The sequence below is a fragment of the Eriocheir sinensis genome, chromosome 3 (assembly GCF_024679095.1).
Source record: "Eriocheir sinensis breed Jianghai 21 chromosome 3, ASM2467909v1, whole genome shotgun sequence".
NCBI lineage: Eukaryota > Metazoa > Arthropoda > Malacostraca > Decapoda > Varunidae > Eriocheir > Eriocheir sinensis.
In genome coordinates this window covers 19,685,746-19,712,345 of record NC_066511.1, presented here as the reverse complement: position 1 = coordinate 19,712,345, position 26,600 = coordinate 19,685,746, and the positions used below count along the sequence as shown (strand labels likewise).

Genomic DNA, 26,600 nt, shown 5'->3' with positions numbered 1-26,600 from the left:
CTAAAGGTATAACAGCTGCTGTTAATACCCTTTCTGTTCCTGGAGCTGACCAGAGCCAGCAGAGCGCCAGATCAGCTGTAAGGCTAGTTATAGACTACCATCTCTCCTTGCATAATGCTGGAAACTTACACCTCCACTCGTCAAACATGAGTTAGGGGTGAACTGTCTCTCGACACACGAAACGCCTTCTTTGTCTTCACAGTTTTAGTATGCATTGACATCCATACCGTAGGGTAGTCTAGGCGTGGTGGCTAGGGGGCTCCTGGGATGGCGACGGCAAGGGCGGCAAGGCAGCAGTTTAGACACACGGCAACGATCAATACAGCAACAGCACAGCCGCAACGACAGCGTTACCTCCTGGCTCCTCAACGTCGACACGTGTGTCGCCTTAACCTAAGTGCATTCACAACAAACATGTTCTATTGTCACGTAAGCGCGCGCACACAGAATCCCAGCACCCCCTCCCTCCTCATATAGCACATTTAAACCTCATATACGCTCATTTAAATCCTCAACTTACGTTATGTAATGTGGAATGCAGGTTACGATGCTCCTGAAGAGCTCTCTAACCCTGAACTAGGTAGCTTTCCCTCCACAAAATCTTTAAACGTCTGTCAAACTCGAGAATTACGTCAATACAAGCCGAAGAAACAGGTCACCACCGAACCCACGCCCTGCCATGCCACGTTTTCTTAGCAGAACCACACCCTAACCTACGGTAGGCTATTACTGTTAGTATAATAGTACTCTCGCCACAAAGGAGAGTAATCAATCGCTACTAAAACGGTAACTGCATTTATACGCTTTTACCACCGAACCAACGCCCTGCCACGCAACGTTTTCTTAACTAACAGAACCACGCCTTGACTTAGGGGATAGTAACCTATTGTTACTAGTATAATAGTACTGTCGCCGCATTGGATAGAAACCACTCGTCACGAAAATAATTTGTCAGTTATCAATGCTTAATTACTTGGTCAAATTACACAAAGTAATTTGCAAGGAAAATGGTAATCAGTGATTAACTTTTTTTTTTCTACCACCGGACTGAGTTCATGTAATTTTGGAGTAATGCCTAAATGTCAAGGTCGCGCGTAAACAGACGGGGAACGATTCCCTATGGTGCCACACTCGTTCTAGCCCGAAAGGTGCGCATATTTTTCGCATTGTGATTTGCAGGAAATGAGCTACGCACGTGGGGTCCCGTCTCTGTCTCAGTCAGTCAAACTTACCTTTCAAGTCATTTGAAAGTTTTTGAATTGAACAGCTCCATGTCCATTGTTCAGTGTATATTGGAAGCGCTGTATTTTTCATATCTCAATCATTGTTTAGTTTTTAACTTTTCATGTCTCTTAGTTGCTCCCCCATCAAAAAATAAATAAATAAATAAAAATCTATCAATAATGTCTACTATCACTAAACACTTCAATCAAGTCACTTCTCCATTCTTTAAGGGATGGTAGCCCCAACTTTTCCCAACTTTCCTTGTAAATTTAAATCTGTCAAATACAAATCTATCTTGGTTGCTACTGTCTCCACTTTATCTTGTTGAAACATTTACTTGTATGTAGGGACCATACTTCTACTGCTCGTTCCATCATGGGGTGGATGGGTGCATCCATCAATTTCCTCAGCATCTCTTTGTCCAAGTAGTAAATCCTACTGTTGTTTGTCAGTTGTAATCTTGTTAGTTTTTTTTTTTCAGGTGACATCATCCTAGAGCAACACTTCCAGTTTTTTCTCCTATTTTGATTTTGTGATAATTTACCACTGCAGTACGTAAACTCCACTTATTCCTCTCATTTACCCAATATTATCCTTTATTACTGTCCTCATCTGTCAGTCTCTCAGTCATGTTACTCACAAGAATAATTTACATAGTTCTACACTACACAAATTTGCTTAAACGATTTTGGAATGAAACATCAAACAATAAATATATATATATATATATATATATATATATATATATATATATATATATATATATATATATGTATATATATATATATATATATATATATATATATATATATATATATATATAGATATATATATATATATTTATATATATATATATATATATATATATATATATATATATATATATATATACATATATATATATATATATATATATATATATATATATATATATATATATATATATATATATATATATATATATATATATATATATATATATATATATATATATATATATATATATATATATATATATATATATATATATATATATATATATATATATATATATATATATATATATATATATATATATATATATATATATATATATATATATATATATATATATTTCCATAGTTGCCATGTCAATTATCAACAAATTAATCAGACTTTAATCTTGAGTAAGTATTCCAAACTAAGGAAGGAATGGTTCCCAACTAGGAGGCAGATGGGCCTTCCCAAGAAGGAAGCATATGAAATTTATGCAACATTATTAAGTTGCTAAACTTAACTTTTTAGATGCAACATGTAATGTCAGAAAGGATACAAACCTCTTGATTAAGATGTGGCTACTCTCCTTCTCTGGAGTTAATTCTGGTTTATGTCAGTAATCTCTGCAAATACTCATGTAGCAAGCAGGTATTTTGTGTATACAAGTAAATGGCATTGTCAATATATGTGAAGGTGGACAAAGATTCAAATCTTAAGGTCAATTGTGGTCCATGTGAGACATGGACACTGAATAGTGACCTGGAGAGGCATGCCCATGCCCTTGGTACCAGGTATCATAGGGTATCACTGGAATGACTTAGTGATGAACCAGCAACTGCTGCTACCAGATGACTGGTTGTTACCAGCTAAGTTCATGATTGCCAACTCTGGCTATATGGATGTGTGGCATTCTTCCTGAATGTCGAACCTACTTATAGAGTGGAGGAAACAATGGGGACATACATGTAAATCATGGCTGAGGCAAGTTGATTGATCCTTGGAGAGGCTTGAGATGGGAAGGGAAGATGCAGGGAGGCTTGCTCAGGGAACTGACAGAATGGAGGCAGTGGATGTGTGAAGAGACGTGACTTCTGGCACACATTCCCTGTTAGTTATATAGTTATTCTGTGCAATCTTGCTGACTCATTACCGTTACATGAGGAGTCATGTAGAGTACTTTGATACAAATGAGAATGGCATGAAAAACCTTGGTGACCTATACTGCACTGCAACAGGAAATAGTGTGTAAAGATATGTAAAATCAGCTTGCAGCTGTTTTTTCTTTTTCTTTTCTTTTTCTTTCTTTTTTTTTACCTGTAGCCAGCTGTCAGCTTCCTAATTTTTGTTATGCAGATATAATGATATAGCAGCCTACTGCTTAAGCATGATTTTGCAGGGCTAGCTTGAGAGGCTCTACAATGGTTGAGAAAGTGGCAAATGGAGTGCAATGCTAGAAAGTGTAGCATTCTGAGGGTGGGACTGATTGATTGATTTTGGCATGAAGTCATGGCTCTGCAACTGCTGTTGTGATATGGCACTTACTAAGGGTAGGAAGAAATTAACCCAAGCAGTGCTTAGTACATACAAGTACATACCTCTTAGGGAAGTGTGGTTGAACCAGTCTTGCTACCCCCCCTCAGTTGCCTGTGGAACTTGAACTGTAAGTACTACTCATGCAAGTCATTACTCTACCAGTTTATAGGCCTACAGTCTGCTATCCATCTAGTAGACGCCACTTGACTAGCATATGAGTCAAGCAAGGGTATTTACAAGTCTCAGCTGCATTTGTTTCACTCATTAGCCAACATAACTCCCACCAAGTGGGAGGGTGAGCTAAACCAAACAGTCAATCAGCTAAGAGCAACCAAAATGGTGTCCTACAACAACATCTCCCTCACAATATCCCCACAGCACCTCTTACAGGGGATTTCACCGGAAAAAGCAATCATACTTGAACGAAATATTCACAGAAGGTAAGATGTAGCAGAAGTGACTCTGGACACTCATATAATTAAGACATGTCCTTTGTATACAAACACTGCCCCCCTCCCCCAAAAAACACAGCCACATGCACAATGATTTGGATAACGCTGCCATCTTGGCAAAACTTGGTATAGTACTACCACCTCTAAATGAGGGCCAGGGTGCGGTTGGAGCAGGGCAACAGTGTTGCCGTGTCTCTGCAGAAGAACTGGACACATGACTCATGTCAGGCTAGGTTAGTGGGAGTGCTGCTGCTCGTGACAGGTTTAACATTTATTTTTATTAAGAAAATATCATATTTTCTACTTATATTCCTGCTAATGATCTTATAGATATAATTGTTACATTCCTGATCCACCTTAGAGCTGTAGCGAAAGTTAAATAAAATCAATAACATTTTCTTAGCACCACTGTAAAATATATATGCCACGTTTCTTTATTGCTGTAAATATACTATTCGCATAGCAAGTTTACTTTTCTTTGATACATCATAAAATTTACGTCAAACTTTTTTTTTTTTTTTTTTTTACAGCTAAGGAGTTCAAGGGCATAAAAAAAAAAAAAAAACAAAAAAAAATAAAATTACTGCTCCTGAACTCCTCCTGAGGTCAAAAAAGAGAGCAAAAGAGAGGAGAGGAGGGTGTGAAAACCCTCCACTCCGACTTGAAAGAGAGGCAGGAGGAAAGGGAGGAGGAAGAAGAGAGAAGATTGTTCCAGAGTTGTGAGGATGAAAAGTGAGGATGAAAGAGAAGATGCTGATTATTTTTTTGAGGGTATATAGGGATGAGCATGAGGAGAAAAGAAGAAAGCAATGTGGCAATGGGGGAGCATGCAGTTAGCAAGTCCAGAAGAGCAGTCAGCATGAAAATATCGATAGAAGATAGAAAGAGAGGCAACATGGCGGCGGAATCCGAGAGGCAGAAGACTATCAATATGAGGAGGAGACTCCACTCTGTCAAGGAGAGCTGTGTGAGTGGACCCCCCCCCGTGGGGATTCGAACCGACGTTGTCCATGGCATGGTGAATGTGAGCCCAGCACGCTAACCACTCAGCCACCACCTACCCAAGGAATTTGTGATGATTCTACTATAGCTCCATTGAGTAACGTTGCACAATGTCAGGTGGCAAATGGGCCAGCCGAACGCAGGGCTTGATTGAGGTGAGGGCATGAGGACAGGCAGGGTAGAGGGGGAGGGTTGCAGGTGCAGAAACGCTGCTCTATCCACAGCAAGACCTTTCAATATTATATTTTATATTTTTATGTAAATTTCGACTTACAACAAATTCAACCTATGACCTGCCTGTCGAAACCAAACTTCATCATAACTCAAGGACAACCTATTTAACCCTTAGATTACGGCAATCGTATGTATAAGTGCGCTACCACACGCCCCACCCGTACGGGGATCATATATATAATCATCACACTCTACGCTCCCTACATTTCAAATATACCTAAAGTTCTTGACTCAGAAGAATGGTGGAGGCATATGGCATCCATACACACTCTCATTCGTCTCCAGCACGTGGCCTACCGAAGGCCACAGATCATTTTCCACTTTTGTTCGAAATACATCTGTCATGTCTCACAACGCGTCAAGCAGTCCCTCTGCTCTGGGCGGAAGTAGAGCGCGGGCGAATCAAAGTGACAGTGACTCCGATGACTGCTATGGTAGTGACATTGACAGTGATACTAGTGACAGTGACTGGCTATCCAATTTTGGAGACATTAGTCAACAAAGCAGTGATAGTGATGTATATATACCACCTGCCTCGCAGCCTCTCCCTACCCCTGCCCCGAGTATTCCATGATGGAGGCGTGGCCGTGTTTCTTCACGATCTAGGATTACTGCAACAAGAGGGCGTGCAAGAGCTAGTGCTGTTGCTAGTGACGGAGACTTTCAGTGGACCAGTGGCAATTTTTTTATACAAAGTGTGCCTCAGTTTGATGGTGTTCAGGTGGGAAACAAAGATAATTTTCCAGAAGTGCAACAAGAATGTGACTATTTTCTTGCATATATGGATAATGATTTACTGGATCCAACTGTCAAGGAAACAAACAGAAATTTTGCACAGCGTGGCGAGCACGTGGGCTTGCATGAGAGTGAGCGGGGTGCTTCCATGCGTCGCGTCATGGCCACGAGAAAATGCGCAATATTTTCGTCTGTCATAACTTTTTTATTATTATTAGGAGAGAAGTTTTATTACACAAGCATATATACTAAATGAATATACAATTATTGCAAAGAGACACCATTTCCACCTCTTTTAAATGTCTAAATTTTCCCTGTGCACAGCATCCAGAGAAATAGATCGCCACCCGTACTCTATGGGTTAAGGAGACCGACCGAGGTGAAAAATGCGAAAAAATATCGAAAATGAGAAACTTCGTCAGTGATCACCCTACGGGCATAGAGAAAACATTACAGGGAGAATTTTTACCGACCGAGTTTAAATGGTCGTTTAAATTGCCGTTTAAATCACCCCACGCGCTCAGTCAAGGTCACATGAGGCAGAAGATGCCTTTAGAAAAAAAAATGTAAGAAAAACACTGTAGTATTTAGACACGAATAGTTTTCTCTCTGGTGGTGTCTGATACTTTCTCCTGTGCGCACGGGACAATACTGTCCCGTAGCTCTCACCTTAATTCATCAGTGCGTGTCCTTGTCACGCAGAGGATAGACATAGGTGTGTACACTCTCCCCCCATACTGCCTTTTTTTCCTCTTATAACAAAACTGCTGCTGATGCTCGCTTCATCCAGTTCAAATGCCAAGAAGAAAGGCTGCCATTGTCAAGAGGATTGTTTGCTTGAAGAAGGCACGCCATGCTCGAGCAGAAAATAAAGAGAGACAGACAGGCGTTCCGCATGGAGCAGCGAGGCCTGACTCTCCACCACCCACCGCTGCTGCCTCACTCGCCACCACCTCTCCCTCGCTCCTTGCTGCCACGACTGCTGTTCCTGATGCTTCTGCATCAACACCATCATTACCACAGCCTTCTACTTCAGTTTCGAAAGAGAAGAGCCCATCTCACCATACAACAACAAAAAAAAGTCAAAACGAATAAAAGACAAGGAAAGACAGAGCTTCTGACAGATCACAACCAAGAAAGAAGATTAAAACAGAAAATGAAGGAAGCAAATCCTACCAGTCAGATAGTTTCTAACACCAAGCGATGCAAACAAAAACTGGCAACAATGAGGGAGGCGGTGGCTCCCTGACACCCTCACATTTGAGTGAGTAATACTTCTACAAGAAGTGGGATCACGTGCCATGTTCATGACTCAAGATCACCTAAATTGCAAGACAACAACATTACAATACCTGGTACTAACAATATTCGGCACAGTGCGGCCATTCATGGACAAGGAACATCAATATGTACTTACGTAACTTTAAAGCCCCGTAACTCAAAACTAACTTTTTACAATACATTGGTGAAAAACTCCTACATTTATTACTCGATTTTAATGAATAAGGTACAGGTGGAAAGAGCATTAAAATGGCTTTCTTTCTGTTGTTTCAGAATTTTAAAATATAATTAAACAGGGGAAATTTTTTAGTTTTATGACGCATTTCGCGTCATCGTGAGCCAGGACCTTTTACCCTTTGATGACGCGAAACCCATTATCGTGCGCAAGAGGGTTAAGGGAGGCAATGCAAGCAGTTTTGATGAAAAATATCACTTTGTGTGATACTGTTATTATTTTAGGGTTTTGACGTTTCTAAAGCCGGTGCCACACCGAACAAATCTACCCAGCAATGGACAGAATGTCCGTTGCCGGTTTTTTTTCCATTGAGATTTTGTGGTCTGTTAAATCTAAAATCCATTAAATCGGGGTCCGGTAAATTGAGGGCCGAGTGTACTTCGGTTTGCCAGTGCCTTAGTTTACGAGCGTTTTGATTTACGAGCAAAATAAAAGTCACTAAAAATGCCTTGGTTTATGAGCGGCGACTGTGTACAAGCATTCTGTTTGTACCAGTCGAAGACACGAGCATGGGTTCCCTTTGTTCGCTGCAAGACAAGAGTGCTCAGAGCGGTAAACAATGGGAATGGGGTATTATATACATGGAGACTTGTCCGAAGGGACCCCTGGACTTGGTGTCGTAGGGTGGCGAGGCAACACGCCCCCCAACGTATGCCCCCATTGATTAATTGATTGATATCTCCTTCAAACTCATCAAATAGATTTAGGACTTTGTTCTGAATTCTTTAACTAAATTATTTAGCCTTCACCCTGACTGCAAGAGTATTGCAATGCTTCTTATTCATTAAATATTAACTGTCTCTTCTTAGGTTTCAACCTGCTTTACATCTTGCCAATCAGTGTTTATTTAGTAAAGCTGCATTCTTCATTAAGTCCAGATTTCATGCAAGAAAAGCCAGTTCCTCCATTTTGGCTTTCCTAGGACTATTTTCACAGTAATGTCATGAATAGCAACCCATCACTCGCCTTGAAAAGATGCATAATTGTCTATCAGTGTATTGTCAAATCTAACATACAGTTCAGAAACCTGGCACCTCATGAACGATCAAGAGAAGGCTAAGAACACAGAGAGGAATGGAGAGAAAAATCCTGGGTATCACAGGGAGAGACAGAGTGAGTATTATGGATTAGAAAACAGACTAAGGTTAGAGGTATGTATCTTATTAACAATTAAGAATAATAAATGGACTTAGGCAGGCCATTCTTGGAAGAACTGTTGACAGACAGACAACCAAAATAACTAACGGTGACAACTCTGAAACTGTAAAAGTCAGGGTAGACTGAGAAAGACAGGAAACTATAGTTGCGGTACCCAAGTCCAAGGTGTGTATTATTTTGCAACCTGCATACATGATGTTAGAGGAAGTAGTATTAGACATTACTCCCATCTACAGGTGATTACTTTCCATTGAAGTTGACGCCAGAAATTAAACAACAAAATGCAATAGTAGAAATAATAAATAGTAAATAGCTCATTCATTAAAAGTATGTATTACATAAGTAGTTTATTCTTACCAGACAGGGGAATGAGAGGATGATAACTGAATGCAGTGAAACCAGAGTCAGTGATGCAGAGGGGAACCACCTCTCACCTGCCAGGGAATAAAAGAAAAAAAAATTATGATGCTTTCAACAATAATTGTTAGTGGCAAAGTTTGCAAAGCACCAATTCATAGTAACTAGAAGCATGTGCACATGCACCATGAACACACACACACACACACACTACCTAGAAGGAGAGAAAAAAAGAGATCTAATCGCAGCATACAGGCCAATGAAGGAAATGGAAAAGATTGACAAGGATGACCTGTTTGTATGGGATACCAGAAAAAGAAGGGATCACACAAGGAAATAAAGAAAGGCAAGATATCCATGATACATCAAGAAATACAGTAAACCCTCAGTTATCCGGGTGCACCGTATCCAACCTCGCCCGTATCCAGGAGTTTTCATAAATGTGATTTTTTCCAAAAAATTAAAAAGAAATTATCACGCGCTGCCAAAACTCGTTCAAATTGCCTGCGCGATGCCTCTAAGCTCTGCCCGGGCGGCGTACCACACCACAAAGGTAAAGAGATTCTCTTTACCTTGCGCACCACACAACAAGCGTCCCGCTCACCATTGTTTACGTTCACCATGGCCCAGTTAATTGTTTTTGTGTGTGTGCCCTACCTTCTCCAGGCATTGCTTTGCCTGTGTGTGGTGTTTACAACACTTACCATGGCGCCGTTATATATATATATATATATATATATATATATATATATATATATATATATATATATATATATATATATATATATATATATATATCTATATCTATATATAGGCTCGAGTTTCACGATCCTCGAGTTTAGCGCTTCGTCCTAAATTCTTACCATCACAATTTTCGCGCATTACCGCCACAAGTTTCGCGCTCCTTTGACATGTACGGGTCACGTCTACCTACCGTCGGTGTCATGCATGCTGCCTTAAATGACGGTGTCCAACCATTGGGGCTATGGGCAACCGCAGTTGCCCGTATGCCCAACCGGAAGCGAGATGTTGGTTGTCCATATGAATGGAAAACGGTTGTGAGTACGAGCGTGGGTACATGGGTACCTCACGGCTGCATGTAAACAAACAGATGACGGCAGTGGCTGAGGAATGAGGTGCAGTGGAAGATGGCCCACCAAGAGACTCGTAAAATGGACTGGCAGAGCTGCTTTGCTTACTACTTGATTAACAAGATAAGAGAGCACCCCATGCTGGGGAACCACAGTCCAAAAAACTTTTTTTCTCGAGTCTATGAAAATTGTAGATCTCCCAGTGGTTTTCCTCTTCTTCTTCTTCTTTTGACCTGTAATGCATGGCAGCGACGGTGAAAAGTAACAGTGAAAAATAGCAAAAGGGCAAAGAAAACCAAAATCAGGGAAAGAAAAGAACAGAAAAACACCTAAGTTCAGAGTGAAGCATATAAGTGCGCACTGTGAAGTAAATAAGGGCTGCTTTCACAGTCACTGTTTGTTTTGATTGTTACCAATGGCGGCGATCGACGCTATAGTTTTCCACGTGAAATTGGCCTATGGGGTAGTGGTGGCTGTAGAGAAAGCGACAGGTGTTGAGAGTGTGTGGTAAGGTGCGGGGCGAGGCTAACCCCGCAGCCGCCACGAGGTGCCATTGTAAAGGCAATACCTCCGACACCATCACATCACTACCCATCGGCCAGTTTCATGTGGAAATACTATAGCAGCGATCGCTGCCACTGGTAACGGTCAATACAAACAAAATGACTGTGAAAGCGGCCCTAAGTGCATGTTGTGAAGTATAAAAGTGTGGAGAAGGAGGACCTAAGAAGCGATACAAAGCATTACAGGTCAAAAGAAGAAGAAGAAGGTCCACTACACTGGCCGGTGTTGCAAGAAATATCTCCCCGATGAAATTAGTCATTCTGCTGTCCACCACGCATGCGCCCTGTGGGAATACACAGCATTAAAAGCGTTAATTTGCCTGGATTTGTTTTAGTCTGTCCGCTTGTGGTCTTTGTGAGTGTTGAGGGAAATAGGGAAGCAGTAAGCAAGTTGAACCTCTCTGCGAGCTATTTTGCGATTGCGGCGGCAGTTTATGTTCAATAGGAATTGAAAAGTCAATCATGATGTTAGTGATTTGATGATATATAACAGAAAGAGTTAGCAGATTATACCATAACACACAGAAAGCTACCAGAAGCTATAGGTTTGTCCAACTGTACCACGGGTGACCGCGAGCAACCACCCTTACATTAGCAGACGACACCAAGTGGATCACAAGCGTGTATTCAGAACTGCCAGCCTATTGTTAGGCAGCCGCCTTCAACTGCGGCTTCAGAACAACCTATTCTCACTTCCCATTTTCTGCCTATTACCAAGGTACATATTTTGAGATAACAAGAGAGTAAAGTCGAAAAAATTTGTGATAAGGGAGTTAAGTCGAAAAAATAAAAAATAAAAAATAAATTCCACGGGCCGGAACCAATAAGCGCTTTTTCATGTACTATTTCAATACCTTGAGATTTGCGATCCTCGAGTTTAGCGCTATACCTTTGGAATGAAGCAAGCGCAAAACTCGAGAGGGTACTGTATATCAGGTGTACAAGCGTTAATTACCCCGTTAGGAGCGAATCTTAACACCCGCGTCCTTGGGGCCATAGCGGGTGCTGACCAGAGCCCTGCAACGCCCCGACAATTTTTCTTACGTTAAGTCACTAATTATCGTTTGCAAGAGACGCCACAATGTCCATGCATTCACTGTGGATGGGGAAAGGCTTGCCTACACTGGTGATAGCGTAGATAATGTAATATTGCAGAAAACAAGGTAAAACATTCTCGGGGCGGCAAGGCAAGGCGGGCAGTTTGACGTAACCTGTAATATTTTTTTCGTTTTTATAGTTATAATACATTCTCCTGCACTCGTTTCGTATATCCACGTGTGCACAGGCGTAAAGGGATGACATGGGCGTACGGACGTGAACTTATGTAGCTCCGTCTGTGAGATAATAAGGATATAATATATTCTCAGAGCGAGTGGGGCTGGGTGGCGGCGGTGCGGCTGAAATGTAACCCATAACATATATTTTTTTTACGGCTTTAACATATCGTCCCTGCACTCGTTTCATATATATACATACGTGCAGGCATAGAAGGTTGTCGTGGGCTTACGGGCGTGATCTTAAGTAGCTTCGTTTGTGCCGATAATATATAAAATGCAATAGGCAAGTTGGGTTCTCGGGTCTGTAGACTTAACCTATGCCATATCTGGGTTTTTCCCATATCCGGGTACTCCCGTGGCTCAATTAACCCGGATACCAGAGGGTTTACTGTATAGCTTTCCTCATAGATGCACACTTGGAATGAATGAAGAGATAGTTCAAACCAAAACAAGTAATTAATTTAAAACTAAACATGATCAATTGAGATTTGGAGGACCCAATGAGTGTAGCCTGCTTCCTGTACATCACAAGTAGGTAAATACACATACACACGCCCTCTCACTGGAACATGACAACAATTGCACACTGACCAATGCAAATTTTGTTGGACCCCAATGATGAAGAGATCTGCCAGTTTGTGATAAAGTGAAAAAAGTGCATGAGTGATGGTCATGTCAAAAAAAAAAACCAAAAAAAAAAGACTGGTTAAAGAGAGTACAATACCATAGTGGAAATTGATCTTTGTACCGTACTACTGCCTTGACAAAAGGCAGCAGCCATGTACACATCTGAAGGAAGCGACTTTGAAGGATTTTCAACTGACGATCAATAGAAATTGAGAAATGAAGCAGCCACAAATAAAATAAAAGACTGAAAAGGAAAATCAAAGGCTGGAAGAGGAAGACCATGAGGATACAGAAACTGAGGAGGCCTGTAAACTGCTAAAAGAAGATCTAATCAAGATCTACAAATGGAGCCAGGTATGGAAAATGATATTCAGTGCAGAAATGCAAGTTCCTGAAATTAGGTAGAGGTAGGCTGAACTATTTTATGGGAAATGAAAAGACTCACTAAAGCAAGAGAGGAGAAGGACCTGTAAATGTTGGCCCAGGTTAATCTCTCACCTGAAACACATTGCAAGAGCATTTCACTTTATGGATGAAGATGATTATTGATTGTGGCTTTCATCCTTCTGAGGTTGGATTATATGGCAAGAGTATGGACCCCCACATAAACATAAAAGATGAAGAGAATACAAAGAGCACCAACCAAGATTTTTTTTTTCTTTTCTTTTTTTTTTTTTTTACAGTAAAAGAGGCAGAAAAAAAGCCTGCTAACTTTGGTCCTGTGAATGGAGGACAGCTGGAATAGCTAAAGAAAGGGTAAAATTCAGTTGAATACGTGTCTTGATAATCACCTGAAAATGTTCAAGTTGTAGGCAGCAGGAAATACAAATATGCAACAAGGTTGTGGAAAGGGTGGAGCAATTAGCTACCAAGTTCAAAAGAGCAGTTTGCATGAAAAAAATGGTCCCCATTCTGACAGATTTAACACACAAGGAAAGAGACTAGAAAATTTGGGGCTACCAGGGAGTGGACAGAATTGAGGGATGATTTATTTGCATTGAATGGAGGAGCAAATAAGGAACATAAATGAAGTTCACAAAGACATCAAGCAATACAGATATCCCAATAGATGCAAAGAACACTGGAACAGCCTTGATGAGGTGGTTATCCAATCCAAAGCCTTAATGTTTATACCTAAATTCAAATAACTGAGACTCAGACACAGAATCCCATGAAAGTAGCTAATTTTCTGATAATCACAACTTTGTAAACAAACAAACAAACAAACACACACACACACACACACACACACACAAGGTCATGAATAATCTGTAGAAATTGACAGTACGCTGATGATATAATCAAGTTTTAGATGCATTAAGTCATCTTTTCAGTGCATTAAGATTGTGGCTGCATTTTTTCTGACTAAGTATTTCTCTTTCACAACATAATGAAGTTTTGATAATATTTAACAGCATTTTCTCTGGCATCCTCAATAAGGTCTACATTAATACCCTTTTCCCTGGGAGCTTTCCCTCTTTTCATGCTTTCTCAGTGCTTTTTTAATTTCATATATGGCTACTGTCGGGGATGCATTTTCTGATATTCTGGGCACTGAAAGTTTGAATGATATAGTTCACCATAAAACTCCACAACCACCTTTATTATTTTGTGCCTGTTAAATGTGAGTTTACCATTAATTTTATTTTTATGGCATACATCTGGTTTAACCCTATACCATGTTTCCACTTAAGGGGGACGCCAGGGGGAATTTATTGACGAATAATTTTTAAACTGATTAAATTTGTTTTTCTCACCCAACATGTCGGGGATACTATGTACTACCAGGTAATGAAGCATATTTTTGTAAATATTAAAAAACAGGATCACTTTAAGAGATTTAAATGCCCCAGGTTGTTACGTCATAGCCCGCCAACACATGGTATTTCTCAGGGCTTGTACGCACGTAAAATTTACATTAGAAATAGTCTTTGTCCCTCTACATTTTGTTATCCATCATCCCTCTATCCATTCGTGACAGCTGCCAAATGTGAAATGCGTGCTCTGCTGCTCAGTTCTCACCCAGACGTTCACTGGGGAGGATGCTGAAATTTTTCGCTGCGCTACAACCCCAAAACGTCTTTACAATGACATACAAGCGCAAAGCGACCATGAGCAGATTTATGAACATGAAGGCTTCTGGGACAAAATGGAGACCCAGGAAACACGCAAGAGAGCAACGCTAGAAGTAAGAGTCACGACTCTGTCTTCACACCAACCTCACCGCCACCACCACCTTTGAGTGATAATACTTTTTTATAAAGGGGGACCAGATGCCTTATCCTTCTCCAGTAAGTGAACAAGGTATAAACAATCATATGTGAAGATTTCATGCCAATCAAATAAATACAAATGGCAAGACATGAAATGGAAAAAAAATCTTTAGGAGCCGAAATCTCGAAAATTTGTTTTTTACACCAAAAAAATTCACAAAATCGACAAAAAAGTCTGACAGTCTTTTGTTAAGTATCAATATAAACTACAACTAAATGGTAATTTTTCTCATTTTGTACATTTTTAAAAATGTAAAAAGAAAACGGGTTCCCGGTTCAACAGTGTCCGAAGTAACCCCCAGAATGTGCGAACAGGCTCAGATACATAAACCCAATGAAATATAGCCACTGTCCGAAGTCCCCCCAGACATGGGGTGACTTTGGACACCCATATTTTTTCACTTAGCACAAAAACTATTAAGTTTTGTGAAAATGTTGCACCATTTAATGATAGCCCTTAACAATACTGAGTAAATGCACACTCAGCATAGATCCTAGGCCTAGAAACAAAAATTTCAACAGCAAAAAACCTTGAAAACTGTCGTCACCCCAGTTTACGGTACTAATGTTATACATTGCTACTTTAGAAAAGAGTTGCCGTTGCTGGTGTAAAAGCGATTGCCACCTTGTTTACATTTGTGGAGAGGTTTCCAGTTTAATTTAACCCAGTAGCAGCGACGGGCCAAATCTGTGCCATGATTTAAACCCCTAAAAATAGATGATACATAAACTGATCACAAATGCTTTGATATATATTATTAAATAGTTTGTGTGTGATGATTTTTTCTCATTTTTCTCGCTAAGAGGGACCATTAAGAAACATGATCCCCGCTGCTACCGGGTTAAGTGTCACTGCTGCACAAAAACTTCACTAGCCAGTAACCAAAAGTTGAACATTGACCTTATAAGATGCAGGGTGATTTTTAGGGACATTTTTATGGAAAAAAAGTGTCTTATATGCCGTCAAATACGGTATATCACCGAATTCGCTGATTTTATTATGGATCCATAGTATTAGGAATTTATTCACTGTATCTCTCCACGCTGGTTCTCCAACATCTAAAACCACACGAGTGATAGTTATTTAATAGTAGTTGAGGCTAGTTGGTGTTTATCTAAACTTGAAGCATGTCAACACTAACAATATTCAACCAATTCATATCTATCGTACTGTGAAGCTAAATATCTTTCACAACTTGTAAGGGTAAATGTTCAGTAACTTATGGTGGCTGGTCCACTGCCCTCAATAACCTTTCCATCCCTTACTCCAAAGTGGTCCTGCACTCCTTCACTAATATCAACCTAAGAGGGGTAGATCTTTAGCCTACTGGGTAGAGCTGTCTTCTAATCACCTAATAAAAGGGGGAATTTACCCCCTCCCATTATTTTAATCTAACCAAACCTAACATCACCCCCTAACAGGCTAACAGGGGGATAGAGGGGCTTGTCCCCCCTCAACACCCCATTTAGGCATTTATAAACAAGGAATTTATTATAAAGATGAAGAGCATGATATCTATCAGAAAATAACGGGTTGAATTCTGTAGTGTGACGGATGTTTTGCTAGGTAAATGCCGCAAGATAGAGAACACGAACATCAAGGGTGGAGGATTGAGAAAGGCCTTGTTTTGCAATGAACTAGTAATGGCTGAAGTCTAGGTGGTATGGATAACGCAAGCACTGAGGCTTAAAACCACCTCTGCTGGCATAAGTTTTCCAAGCACATTTCAGGGATTATTGAAGAGAGTACCTACTGATTTTCAGACACTGATTACTTATTTCTGGACGTCATGTTTCTTTTTTTATCATGGATAGTATTTTTTTCTTGAAATCACTTATTGATTGACTTTTCAATCCCTGAGGTGCACCTGCTGCTGCCCCGTTCCCAACCGTCACCACCAGCCCGAATAGCAGACCCACCCCTGTCGACGCCTTGTCCCATCCCGCACTCCGTATTTCCGTCGACCCACACCGCATGAAGAACAAAGTCAAACTAACCTGACCTAACAACATAGCATAACCTACCTCCCTTCAATTTTCCAGAAGTCATTTGATACTGCACTACATTCATGGACCAAATAAAAGAAACTGTATTATTCTAGTGTTTGCCCATATTCACCCCTCGCAACCAAAATTGGCTAGGGGGCCACTGAGACTTTGGGGAATGCGGTGGTAAACATGAAATGCGTCGCAAATCCGTAGTTTTTGAGTTATGAGGGGTTGAAAAATACCCTAGATGTAGGGAAATTCCTTATAATTACTTAGATGTAGGGAAATTTCATACATTACGGTTTTTTTTTACAACATACGGAAACCACGCAAGGTAATTATTGAAAATCACTCCACACCTCGAAAATACGATATTACGCCTCCATACTGTACTTAAGGGCTTATTATACATACGGACGATGTGTTTATATGGTGACGCCATTGCAATATGAGCAGCGTTGCCAACGATCCGGTTAGCAATGGTACACTAGGTTAGCGATGGTACGTTTAGTTAGCGATTAGTCCACGCATGAGACCAGGTGTACCATGCGTGGTTATTTTTTTTTTAGAACACGCACCTTTACCTAATACTATTTCCGATGGTACGCTATGTTAGCGATGGTACGCTTAGTTAGCCTAAGCCCACGCATGAGAGACCAGGTCCACCACGCGTGGTTATTTTTTTTTTTTTTTTAGAACACGCACCTTTACCTAATACTATTTCCGATGGTACGCTAAGTTAGCGACGATATGCTTAGTTAGCCATTAGCCCACGCATGTGAGACCAGGTCCATCCACCACGCGTGGTTATTTTTTTTAGAACATGCACCTTTACCTAATACTATTACCGATGGTACGCTAGGTTAGCGATAGTACGCTTAGTCAGCCATTAGCCCACGCATGTGTGACCAGGTTCACCACGCTTTTTTTTCTAAGGACACGCACCTTTACCTAATACTATTACCAATGGTACTCTTAGTTAGCCATTAGCCCACGCATGTGAGACCAGGTCCACCACGTGTGGTTATTTTTTTTTAGAACACGCACCTTTAAGAGGGGGGGTCCAGGGGCAGCCCCCCCTTGGTTAGCAGGGGGTCGCAAGGTTAGTAGGTCGTAAAGTTCGGTTGGAGTAGTTTAAATACGCTCCCCCACCCAAATACCCCGAGTTCACGCAGGTCCCCCAAGATCGTTGGGGGAAGGGGATTAATTCGGCTTCTTTACTTTTAAGTACTTTGTTTTTTTTAACTATGATATATGGAGGCGTATTATCATATTCTGGAGGCGCGGAGTCAATATCCACAATCACCTTATATACTGGGAATACGAGCCCGTGAAGCAGATTCAAAATCCTGTCAGTAAGGATTCACGTGTTCGAGCAGCTCGGGCAGGAGGTTCGAGAGCCTGCACTTCCTGCACAAGCCGCAGTACTGTTTAAAGTTGGACAGATCCCGGCTAGCCAGTGGTTTTACTTGTGTCAGTGATAAACAATGAAGATACACTGTGTTTGGTGCCACAGACTCTACTTGGAGAACAGAAACCTTGCGATGAGGTGACAACCTAGTAGAGAGGGCATGAGTGTGATGTAGGCGGTTTATGTGAGCACAGATGGCCTCCAGTGCCACGCCAGATGGTGAGGTGAGCATCGTTTGGTGGGTTCACTACGCTTCTCTCCCAAAACAAGCTTGGGGATCCACTGAGCGCGTGGTTTCCATATGAGAAACACTAAATTTGTCGCAAACACTTACTTTAGTGGTGGTGGGAGGAAAAATTCCCTAAATTTAGGGAATTTCCCTAGATCTAGGGAGTTTTTATCCCCCCTCCCCCACTAAAAAAATACGCGAATGCAACGGATTTCGTGTCCCCCATCCAAAACCCTGCATTCCCACCAGGTCCCCAGGCTTGTATGGGGGGGGAGGGGGGAGTATGGGCAAACACTAGAATTTTACCAAAGAAACCATATTATAAGTGTCAACTTCGCAATAGCAGACTACCCTCTCTTCAATATTATCACACATTTCTATATCACAGCTACAAATGAATGGTAAAGATTCGTTTTATTACTGTGCCAGTATTTCATTACCTACCTTATGAAACTTCATTAGCTCTTTGTACATCTTTTCTACAAACATTCAACAATCATGGAAACGCTTTCAAAATCCAATTCAAGGACTATTTATTGTTGAAAATAGGGACTAATATTCATGAAAGTGTAGCCTCCTTTGGCAGCGGTAACGGTGGCGCTGCCACAGCAGCAAAATAGCTCGCAGAGGGTTTAGGGTGGGGGAGCATATTTAAACTACTCCAACCAAAATTTACAACCTGCTAACGGGGGTCTTCACCCCCATCGACCCCCCTTCTAATCAGGGGGGGGCTGCACCCCCCCGGACCCCCCCCAAAAATGTATATGCAACTTATTTCTGCGAGGACGTATTTCTTGCAACACTGGCGGCACCGTCGCCACGGCCGCCACCAAAGGAGGCTACGCTTTTGTGAATATTATCCCTAATTTCAACAAGTCCTTGAATTGAATTTTGAAAGCATTTCCATGATTGTTGAACGTTTGTAGAAAAGAAATATGACGAGCTAGTGATGTTTCATAGGGTAGGTAATGAAATACTGGCACGGTACTAAAACGAATCTTAACCCAAATGAGCTATTAGCTTAGAAACTTAATCAATTTTCCCAGGGATAAAAATCTCATTATAAAATGTATGCAATAGGTTTCTATTATCCTGCCCAATAAATCTGACATGGAGGGATCCAAAACATAACAACACATGCATAAAGGGGCCCCAGACTGTCATACCTGGCGTAGGTTCTCAGATGTAGAAACTGTGCACAACACTTCTTGGGCCACAACCTTGAAATCTCGTAATAAACATATAAATTGAGTCTCTTTCAACGGAATATGTTCGTGGTGTGCAGCAGTGCGGAGAGAGCTGAGGCCGTGAAGGGAGTGACGAGCAACTGAGGAATGGGGTGGTGGTGGTGGTGGTTCCAGTGGGTGCACCTTCAAGTTCTCCTCACGGTGCCACTCTAGCCCCACTCTCTCCTTCACTACCGTACGTACAAGTAACTATGGAATCTTGTCAAAAGCCAACTGTTTAGAGAAGACAGAGCATTGCGTCATGCCGCTAGCTGCAGCTCAGAAAAGAAGCTCTCCCCACACGTCACGCCCCCGACCCAGCACTAAGCACCCTTTCTTCTTCTTCTTCTTCTTCTGACGAGGGACCACGAGCTGCATACATCCTCTCTGGCAGCTAGTTCAATACCTTGCCCTCAAAACACTTACCCTATGCTCCTCTACACGACCAGGGAAAGCTACATCAAACAACACTGTGTGCCTCTGAATCTGATAACAAAATATACATACCATGGAGAGAAGCAACAACAATGAAATCCCCATTGATTCGCGACCAGTCAATGAATAGAATGCACTGGCAACTCCCCCAGTCCCTCCCCCGTGTGCATCAGCTGTCACCCATTGTACTGCCTCGGGGGAACCTTCACCCGGCACGAGAGAGCTATTCCCGACACACAGATTTGAAGGGAGAGGAGAATATGCTGTAAGGTGTAAATTAAAGTCAAGTTGAGGATGTTAAAATGACAGTTCTCCCTCTGTCGTACACCTGGCAGGGAGGAATAACGTGAGTCATGCAGTGGTGCCACGTCTTCCGCTCTCATGGACCCTCGTCACGCCCACGACTCGCCGGATGTTCTTCGCACTACCTCACCTCACCCAGACCTTCATTAATGGCAAACTCAATAACATCAGAACCATAATACCTTTTACACTAAACATGTATGCCTTCTGCCCCCCCCTCATGAACCCCCATCACGCCCATGACCCATAGTCCGCACCGGATGTTCCTCGCACTACCTCACCTAACCAAGACCTTAATTAATAGCAAACTCAATATCAAAATCTTAATACCTTTTACACTAAACACATACGTCTTCCATCCTCATGGCCTTCCCTCGTCAGGCCCGCACCGGCGGATGTTCTTCGCACTACCTGACCCAGACCTGATAATTAATGGCAAACTCAATAATATTAAAATCATAATCAGTCTTTTTTTCTTTCATTCAAAATTTTTGTAGTGTTCTTTTTGTTTTTAATTCAGTCAACTTGAAATAATTATATTATTTTCCATCCTTATTCTTATATTTCTTCTTGTTCTTGCTATTCTCTTCTTCCTTTTCTTTTTTCGTATTCTTGTTCTGTTGTCTCTTCCTGTTTATTCTCTTCCTCCTCCTCTTCCTCATTTCTTACTCCATTCTTGTTCTTATTCTCCACATTGATGGCAAACTCAATAATATAAAAATAATGGCACTTTTAATTAACTGTACACACAAGAGGTCACGGAAAGAAATCAAGGGAGACGAAGTAACATGTTTTCCTCCCAGTTGCACTGACACTTGGAATGGCTTCGAAAATGGGATAGTTCAAGCTAAAAACTATTCATGAATTTAAAGGTAAACTTAATGAACTGAGATTTGGAGGCGGGACCCCAAGAGTGTGGCTCACTTCCTGTAGATCACACCGAGGTACACATACACGGATAAAAGGTGACAGAAAACACAAAGGGGTATCAGAATAGTTTGACAAAATAGAATAATCAGAAAGGTTGATATTAAATGGAGATTTTAACCCCAGTGTAAACGGGGAACTTGTGGAAACAAAAACTACTGAGAACCTCTGGGATAATATTTTTTAGATGACATCTTTTTTTTTGGGGGGGGGGTCTAATCTTGTAACGTCAGGTACCAGAAAGAAATAATCAAATGAGACATCCCTATTAGATTTAGTGATCACATGACAAAAGGATGATATTAAAACAATTTATAGTCCTCTAATAAGAAGTGATCATGTATTACTATAATACTACTGTAGCTTGTGGCATAATCAATGAAGAAGATTATATAAAAAAAACCTACTGAACTAGAGAAAGGGGAACTGGGAAAAACTATGGAAACATTTTAGAGATGTTGACTGGAAAAAAAAGCTGGCAAAAGCACATATATACAAAATACTGAATTTTTTGAGAAATTTAGGAAGCAGAAATATCAAAGCACATAATGAAAAAGCAAAGAGGATTATCGAATGGTTTAATTTTCAGTATGTGAAAGCAAAAGAAAATTTTTAAAAGTGCAAAAATTGCCTGATGGGACTAAACTAGGGAGCAACAGTTAAAAGGTATCTGACAAGGAGAAAGATATAGGCATACATAATTATCAGTAACAGAATCATCAGAACACCATATAAATGAGAATGTAAGGAACATGTATAACTCTTTGGCAAATGAGTGTAGCCTTCACATATATTGATGAGGAAATGACAAAGATACATAATTATATTATTCATTGGGGCAACACTCGAATATGCAACAGTAAAAGGAAGTTCACGCTTTAAAAATTATGCTGAGAAGACTGAGAAGGTACAAAGAGAAGACACAAGAGGGGTGCCAAACCTGAGAGATTTCAGCAAAGAAGAAAGGTTTGAAGAGCTATGACTACCAACACCAGAAGAAAGGAGAAAGAGGTAATATGGTCATGCTATAAAAACATGAAAAAAGAAAAGAAAGGGTTGACAACTATGAATATATGTAGCTATAATGACGTCTTGAAGACAGCCATGTCTTCAAGAAGACATGGCAAAAAAATATATGAGTAGATCAAAGAAAGATATGAGGATATTCAGCTTTCCAGACAAGCAGTAAATCAATGGAATGTTACTGGAAGAAGACATAAGTCATAAACATTCACAGTTTCAAAATAATTATGATAAAAAGTTTCAAAGGCAGCACACTACAATCTTGACTGAATCCTTTACAGAATACAATTACAGTGGGTAAAAATACACACACATGCACACACAGATATATGGGTGAAAAGATGTCCATGCCAGGGAGAGGGAAATATTTACTAAAAAAGTTGAAGCCAAAAAGAAAAATTACCAGAGGTGGGCAAGTGCAGTACTTAGTGCGGTAGTACCGCATCACAAAAAAGTACCGCACTACCACAAAATTTCTCAAAATACCGCACTACCGCAGGCCATACTAAAAAATCCTGCAGTACTTTTTGCGGTACTTTGAAAACTCCCGAAGACGACATTTTTTTTTTACAGTAAATCAGACTCAATCAGTCAATCGGTATCAGTAATCAGAATCAGTGATTCTATCATTCTGACTTTTCAGTTATTGTTCAAAATTAAATACTAAATAGACAGACTAAACTACTACACTGCGAGTCTTCTTTAACCCGCGCGGTGCCAGCCATTTCAACCCCGGACCCATCCGGGGTGCCGGCTGATTTTTCATTATACTGTTTTAAGCATGCTTCTTTTGTTTGGATAGCCAGGATAGGGACTGAAGTATTTTTTATTATGACTACCGCTACCGCAGTACCACACACCGCGTACCACACTGGGAAAGAAAAAAATGGGACCGCACTACCGCAACCGCACTACTCTGAAAAAAGTACCGCACTACCGCGACCACACTACTGATTTTTTAGTACTGCACCCAACTCTAAAAATTACTATATATCACATGAACAAATAAGAATTTTTTTCTACAAAATGGAAAGCCCACACATTACCATTCACTAACAAATTAAGAAGCCCTATGTATTTTTTTCTAACAGTTATTTGCATTTCCTCTTTAATCCTTGATAAATCACTCCTTTTTGCCTTCCTCGCATTCTAGTGGTTCAATTTTGGATATAATCCTTATCAGTGGTAATAAACCAATTTCTATAGTCTATTAATATTCCACTGTAGGGCAAAGGGCTTTCTTTTTGTCATCCTCCTCTCTCTTTCCAGTGTTGGTTGCCCCATCCTACTCTGGCAAATAATCAAATTTCATCCCTCCATCTGGTTTTCTGACTTCTTTGACAGCTTCTGTGTTGCAGCTATTTCTTTGGTTGTCCATCTGCTATCAGGTCTAAACATAATACGCCTTATCCTAGACCACTTCTTATCATCAACCACCATTGGAATGTTTCAACCTTTGTTTGTTCCCTTATCAGTGATGCTTGCTTCCTACTTTTCCATGTATATACGCATCATGTTTCTCTTCATTCCTCTTTGCGCAATTATTAACTTTTCTCAATCTTTTGTAATGTGCCAGGATTTTTATTTTTTTATTTTTTTACGTCTTGGCCTATTGCGGCGGTAGGCTTCTTCCCAGTGGGTCCTGATGGTCGGCCCAGCCCGTTCTGGCGCAGGCGAGTGTTTATAGTGGCACCATCTTGCATTGGCTCATGCTGCCCTCCCGGAGCTCATCTTTAATCCTAGAATCTAGAGTCCGGGATGACAGGTGGTCTTCTGGACAGCATGTGGGTAGTTTTAAGCCACTCAGCGGCGGCTGAAAAATCCCAGCTTGGTGGCACCAGTCAGGGATTGAACTCGCGTCCTCCTGAACACTGGGCCATCTTGCTCTCTGTTCAGCCACCGCCTACCCCAAATTGGCAGGATACACTGTACACCTTTTTCTTCAGGGAGTGTGGCAGATTGATGTTCATAATATTTCTTTTCCTTTGTGAACTGCTCATTTTGAAACATGAAAAATCAATCTATGCCAAGGGGGTGTTGAAATAAATTTCACCTTGGCTAGGAATCAAACCAAAATCAGTGAGATTGAAAGCCATCATTCTAACCATTCAGCAAATAAGGGTAACACATGGCAAAGTGCAATATGGGTGGCTTTCCAAAGCCAACAAGTCACTGTACAGCTTTACTTTTCTGACTTGGTTGAATTTATGTTTTGGTTCTCATTTAAGTTTAATATTGACTCTTCCACAGAAAATGTAGACTATCACCAAATCCCAAGAAAGATTGAGTAGTCATATAAAGGATACTGCAGCTATCAGTCTTATGCAGGAATTTCAGATAAGGGATTCTCAACCTCTAGTAATACAAAAGAGGGAAGCAAAATAAATAAATAAATAAGTAAATAAAAAAAACAGTGATGATAAATATGACTGTCAGATCATTGAAAAGCAAGAACTTAAAAAAGGTAAATGTGTACTAGCTAGCGCTGCCACCTCAAAATACCACATACACATTTATATCATGGTTAAAGGGCAAAAATACATGCCCTTTAACCATAATATAAAGGCACACACAGTTAGACTCTAAACTAACCTAGGCAAACCTAACATACCAATGCGAGGATTGCTGATGCATAGGAGTCAGGATGCTGTGGTCAGGGGTGCAATAGTTGGGTTTGTTTGGGTTAGGTTAATTTCTAACCTCATTTGCCTTTATTTTGTGGTAAGAAGGCATGTAATTTCACGCTGTAACCATAATATGAGAGCGTACGGTACTGTACATAGTATTTTGAGTTAGCGGAGCTAAACTACACAATTACCTTAGAAAATTGTTTTGCCCACCACAGAAAGGTGGACATAATTCTGAAAATTTACTGAAGAGGGTTACCCATGAGTAGGAAGAAGGGTTTAAAGGAGCAAGATCCCCAGTAGGACAGGGGGCCGTGGGGTAACACTCAGTGATAATGTTATGAATAATTTTCTTTAAGCTCGTGAAATTCTTTTCAAAATTCTCGTATAGGATATTGTTTGGATGACGTGAATGGCCAATTTCAGATGCTGGCTAAGCATTTCTGAATAAAAAGAATATCAAAGGATTGGGAATACAATAAGCAGCAGACAAAATGAGTAAATATGCAATTTAGCTTCACCACCCCAAAATAACATACACATCTTTTTAAGGTTAAAGGGCACACATACATGGCATATAACCATAATATGAAAGTGGGGAAACTAACCTAACCTAAGCAAAACTGACAACATAACTAAACCTAACCTAGCCACTGCACCCGTCTGCAGCCGCCGCCCAGACTGTCTCCTATAAATTGGCAGTGCTGTCATGATTAGGAAAGGTCTGCTTAGGTTAGATTAGTTTCTATCTATGTACACCCTCATATTATGGATAAAGGGCATGTATTTTCACCCTTTAACCATACTATGAAGGTGTATAAGGCATTTTGAGGAGGCGGAGCTAAACCACACATTTACCACCAAATGGTCCCCAATATAAAAGATTTACCATACTAGGAGAGATGTGCCATGATTTCTGTGCTCAGGGTAATAATGGGAGTGAAAAGAATTAATAGAGAAGATTTTTATAAGGGATGGGCCAACAACAGGACACGGAAGGAAGCAGAAGACGAGAAGCTTTAAAGGATATCATTATAGTTTCCCACACAGTTGCATTGATACCTATGGAATGACTTACAAGACATGGAAGTCGTCCAGTCTCAAGTTTAATGTGATTTCAATTAAGGGAGAAGTTGTGACCCTATGAACACACACACACACACACATACACACACACACAGATTCATAGCTCTTAGTTCTTACTGTGTTTCACCTCCAGTATTTTCACTCTAGGACAGCCCCTGCATACTCACATTCCCCGATGACTTGATTTACCATCGGAGATTCGAACCCTGAGCACTGAGTCACCCCGCCAGCGCCTTGCCCACCACTTCAGTGAGAGTTCACAGACTACCAATGGTTCTGCTGCTGCTTTTTCTCTTATTCTCCCTATCAAAAGCAAATTATAGGTCCCATAGTGTGCGTTGTGAGCATTAATCTTCACTGTGATTTTAGAAATAGCAAGGAACAATAGAAATAAACGGAAATAAAGGGAAAATAATTATTGTGAGGTAGAACGTTTCCCTTTAGTGGGTGACGGGAAGGGTGGCGGGCTTTACGAAATTACGAATATATTTTTCAAGTTCCATTACACCTAACTGGAAGGGAATGTTATATTTAAATTGTAATACT

The 26,600-nt window shown here is 40.6% G+C and overlaps 1 protein-coding gene across 7 annotated transcripts in view; it reads right to left on the bottom strand.

Annotated features, from left to right (window-relative positions):
* Positions 1-26,377, bottom strand: part of LOC127006152 (kinesin light chain-like) — a 125,123-nt gene extending 98,746 nt beyond the window's left edge. The window contains exons 1-2 of one of the 7 annotated variants that reach the window (XM_050875741.1): positions 26,222-26,377; positions 8,968-9,044 (exon numbers count right to left, since the gene is read on the bottom strand). The gene's annotated coding sequence lies outside the window, so the exon portion shown is untranslated. Of the gene's footprint in view, positions 1-227; positions 363-3,575; positions 3,598-8,967; positions 9,045-19,593; positions 20,005-20,160; positions 20,248-26,221 lie in introns of those variants that run through there. The other 6 variants (XM_050875758.1, XM_050875757.1, XM_050875778.1 and 3 more) reach the window with 6 other exon arrangements.
* Between the last annotated feature and the right edge of the window lie 223 nt (positions 26,378-26,600).